This window comes from Micromesistius poutassou, assembly GCF_964030765.1.
Source record: "Micromesistius poutassou genome assembly, chromosome: 22".
In the NCBI taxonomy this organism is placed as follows: domain Eukaryota; kingdom Metazoa; phylum Chordata; class Actinopteri; order Gadiformes; family Gadidae; genus Micromesistius; species Micromesistius poutassou.
In genome coordinates, this window is record NC_140292.1 from 8,894,249 (window position 1) to 8,899,559 (window position 5,311).

The window sequence follows — 5,311 nt, forward strand, 5'->3', positions numbered from 1 at the left end:
TAGATAGATAGATAGATAGATAGATAGATAGATAGACAGGCAGACAGACAGACAGTTATATATATAGAGAGAGGGACAGAGACAGAGAGATAGATGAGTGGGTGGGTTGATGATAGATGGGTGGATTATAATAGAAGGATGAAACACAAGCGTTCAGTCATTTCTCTCCACGGTGACACCTACTGGCCAGTGAGAGAGAGAGAGAGACAGAGAGAGAGAGTGAGAGAGAGAGAGAGACAGAGAGAGAGAGTGAGAGAGTGAGAGAGTGAGAGAGAGAGACAGCGAGAGAGAGAGAGAGAGAGAGAGAGAGAGAGAGAGAGAGAGAGAGAGAGAGAGAGAGAGAGAGAGAGAGAGAGAGAGAGAGAGAGAGACACTGGAACAACAAATCACTTTACACTCAGACAGAAACTCGATCATGTTGACCTTCCCCTGTCCTACATCAACCATAAACTATCTGATGATTCGTATGAAAAGGTAACAGTCAGCTTAGAGGAAGCTCTTGGATCATGTTTCCAGAGAGCTCTGTTTGGTTCAGCAGAATTATGTGTACAGGAAGATTCATTTGTTAAGTTAATTTAAATGGCAGTCACGTTGGAACTTTTTTTTGTGCTACGTACCGTTGCAACTGTTTTAACACACACTCTCACACACTGTGGCAGCTGTCAATAGGTGAAGTAAAACAACATAATGAGTGTCCGGATTCCCCCTAGAGTTTTATTTATTTATTATGTAATGGTCACTCTTCATAGGGAATAGGACATGAGGGAAGAACGGACTCAAATGGACCGCAGACTCGCACTGCTATGGGAGATGTGGTGCCACCTAGCGGTAGCTCCCGGTAGGACAGGATGACAGGGGAACAATGGCCGAACTTGATGCCAGGTGTAAAGCATTGTTCCAGTAGGCGTCCTGACTGCTGACTGCAATTCTCCGTCGAGGCCAAGGACGGGAAATGATTCATGCGTTTTTTAAAACGATGTAGCTTCAAAGCGTCGACAGAGGCGATGACTGTGAAAGTATGCTTCCAGATAAAACCCTATCTGTTCTCAAGGTGGGACCACAAAATCACGGTGTTTGTTTAAAGATGTAGGATTGTGACACATGCAAATGTTTCACACCGCATAGAGATGTTGAGACAATCCCACCTTGGATGTGTTTATAATATGGATGGATGAACAGACAGATGAATGGGAGCTTGGGAGTCCTCAGGTCCTCGAGATTTTGAGAGAGGATTTTGCGTGGGCGTGTAATCCTTTTACAAAAGAATGAATAGTATTAAGAGGGTTGCACAGAACCTCTGCAGTGAGGAATACAGTGTCTTGTATTTCCCCTCTAATAACTGTATGTATGTATGTATGTATGTATGTATGTATGTATGTATGTATGTATGTATGTATGTATGTATGTATGTATGAATGTATGTATGTATATTTGCATGTATGTATGTATCATATGATGTGTGTATGATGTATGTATGATGTATGTATGATGTATGTATGTATGCATATATGTATGCAAGCGTGAATGTATGCATCTATTTACATAAGCATGTATTTATGCATGCATGTATGTACTTATGTATGTATGTATGTATGTATGCATGCATGGGTGTATGTGTGTAGATATATTTGCATGTTTGTACATGCATGTGTGTGTATATTTGCATGTATGCATGTATGTATGTATGCATGAATGTATGCATGTATTTATGTATGCATGTACGTTTACTGCCTGTCACGCCATCTGTTTTTAACCAGCTCTCAGCCCGGGGACTTCAGATTAGCATGAGCCTCTTGGATATCCCCTTCATGTTAACGGCAATGCAATCAATGTGCGCTGTCCCTGTCAGACACGCAAACGCATAAGTAAAGTTCACGTCAGAATCCTGCCCGTATAAGCGGATCACCTTAGAGCAGCAGTGAGCAGCTGTGTGAGCGTCAGAGTGGCGGCGGCGGTGGCGGCGGCGGTGGTGGCGGCGGCGGCGGTGTTGTCATGCCCCCTGTATCCCCTACATCCTGGCTCTCAGCTCTCGGCGGCGCGGACGAGGCTTCACTCACACGGGCTGGAGTGATGGAAGAGCAGCCAGGGAACGCTGTGTTCATCACAGACAAACACACAGGCACGGGCACACACAGGCACGGGCACACACAGGCACACACACACACACACACTCAGGCACACTAACACACACTCAGATACACACACACACACACACATACACATACATGCACACGCATGCACACACACACATGCACGCACACGTACACACACACGCACACACGTACACACACACACACACACACACACACACACATACACACACACACACACACAAGCACACAGGCACACATACACTCAGGCACACATACACTCAGTCACACACACACACACACGTTGTCAGATTCAATGTTCCAATGTCACACAGTCTTCTAGAGAAAAGTTTAGCTGGGATGTGTGTGTGTCTGTGTGTCTGTGTGTCTGTGTGCACATATCGTTGTTAGCATGAGAACGTGTGAGTGTGCATGTGTCTGTTTGTCTTTGCATGGGTGTTTTTGTGTCGACGTGTGTGTGTCAGTGTGCACGTGTGTGTGTGTGTGTGTTATCGTGAGCCTGCGGGAATTTGCACATTCATTTGTGTGTCTTTATGCACGCATACATGTGTGGGTGTGGGTGTTATCATGAGCAAGTGCGAATGTGCACGTGTGTTTGTCTCTGCATGTGTGTATGTGTGACTACGCTCGGTGCGTGCGTGCACACACACGTGCGCACACACGTGCAGGCGTGTGCGTGTGTGCGTGCGTGCGTGCGTGCCCTGCTCTTTAATGAAGCCAGCAAGCTGCCAAATAAAGGTGACTCATCTCTGATAACACCAGGTGCTTCTCAGACGGCTCCCTCAGCAGCTCCTGCAGTCATCCTCACGAGCATAAACGTGACGCTCATTAATCCGTCCCGTCCGTACATAACATAACAACTATGACCTTGACCGTGCACTGGGATCTTACACGGCTATGGTTCTGGATTATTGATTTTATTTTAGGTTTTCCTAGCTCGGGGCGTTCATTTATTTTGGTTTGTTTAGTTTGTATTTTATTTTTTTTTCACAGTGAGCTGGGAGCTTGTGTTGTCACTCTTAGTTCATTAAAATGTCATGAAATGTGGGCAAAGTTATTCATTTAGTTTGTTAGGATCACAGGATGTGTCACGTTGAATTACCCTGAACAAAGTGTCAAATATTCATGGGCAGCGCTGTTTGAATGTTTGGCTCAAGGATGTTGTGTGAATACTGTCAGAACTTTTCCAACCCAGTATAAACCATTATCATTATTCATCATCATTAAATCTGTCATTCAAATGTCTTCCAAAATTCAGCAGCAAAGCAAAGCATACATATCGTCATAAAAGCTTTATAAAACTGAAATCTGAAACAGTCATCATCATGCCCTTGAAACATTTTTTTTTGCATCCTGCAAGGAAATCAATGTGATGATAATGTTCTTTCGGGTTGCTCTTCGTGCATTTCAAAATATAACCACTAGAGGGCGATAAACAACACGTATCGAGATACACCTTGCTTATCGTGTTCTGTTTCATTGGGCGGTTAATATCGTGTAACTATCATAATATACAAATCACAAATTTCAGTGTCTGTACCTGGAGAGACATTAGCTAAATTAAGACTTTATGGAAGTCTCCATGACATGATACAACATAAAAAATATAGCTAACTGGAAAAAAATCTTATACAGCAAGTTATACAACATAACTTATAGCCTTGGTGGGTGGCCTTGTGATTGCTCAACCAAACTGTTACACATTATTAAACTGCATTTTCCACAACAACTGTGTGCTTGTGTATGTAGCCTAATTAAAACCATCACATTATTTTTGATTGGCTTAGTTGGCTGTGATTGGCTGATATCGACCAACAACAACAACCAAGATATTTACGAATCAATAGCCACAGTACCCGCTCTGGGCCTAACACCCCAGTAGAGGTGCAGCTGAAATGCGTTTTCTGCAGCACACCTTGGTGCTCCAGATTCTGTCGACCACATGGAAGCTTAGCAGGCTCGGAATAAATCATAGAACACTTCTGTTGCAGAGAGAGGGCGAGAATAAGTTTTATAGGGTACCACGTCTTAAAAGAAGAGTAGGCCTACTGCTAGCTTGCACACACTCTTAGCAGATGTGTAGAGTGAAGCAGGATCATGGAGATAATAGTGAAAAAAAGGGTGCAAGCCAATAGGATTTCTTGAAAGTTGATCTGGTGTGATCTCTTTGGTCGTAGTTTGAGTGTCGGTGTTTATGAGCGGATGTTTTGGGGAATCAGAATCAGAGCACTCGTATTTTGTCTGAGGCTAAAGTCGAAAGACAGTCAAAGTTCTGCAATAACTAACGTCAAAATGAATTATAAATCGACAAACGGACCATAACAATAGGAACGGGAACACGAGAGGCACATGGAACACGACCAGGGCACATGAACACGTCGACTGGGAGCGTTCGGTGCACTGGCGGCACCACTTTTTCCAAGCACAGCGCGCGCAGCATCAAGAGGAACACATCAAGACCTCCTCATCAATGGGAGCGTCTCGGGTCGCGCGTCTCGGTCGTCCCGTCTCCTCTCCGCCGCTATCTCGTTCTTTCACTGCCTGACAGCCGCAGCCGAAGCACAAAGACAAACAGAAACTTTGAGGCGGCGCCAGTGCAGTCCTATGGGCCGCCCCCTGCTCGTCTCACTCGGGGTTTCCTCAGCCAGACACAAACCCTGACCCCAATCTAGACAGCACCGCTGTGCCCACGCGCTCTGCAAGTAAAGGGACGCAACACAAAAGGCACACACAGTATACGTTGATGTTATGCGTGCATGCAATTGTGAACACATAACGATATGAATGCATTTATAACGTTATGTGTTTGTTAGACTTGATGAGGACATTATAACGTTACACCTGGCGTTACTAATACACTACGTGATGATTACACGATATACATTCACTACGCTATAGAACACGACCATATCGATATATAACGTTATAAATACATGACGTCATGGATTCAGAACAACCACATCGTCGAAGACAACATGAGGCCTCCGACGGTTGCTTTCACAGAGAGAGGAAGGAGTGGGAAAGAGATGAGCGTGTGACTCAGAGAAGACTGACTCAGAGGTTCACCTGCCGGTCTGTGTTCAAGTGAATTGTGTTGATGACAAAATGAAGCCCATGATGGGACACCGCGGGGCATCGTGGATAACAAACTGGTAACACAATGAAACACACACTAGACCACGGGGCGGAGACACAAAACG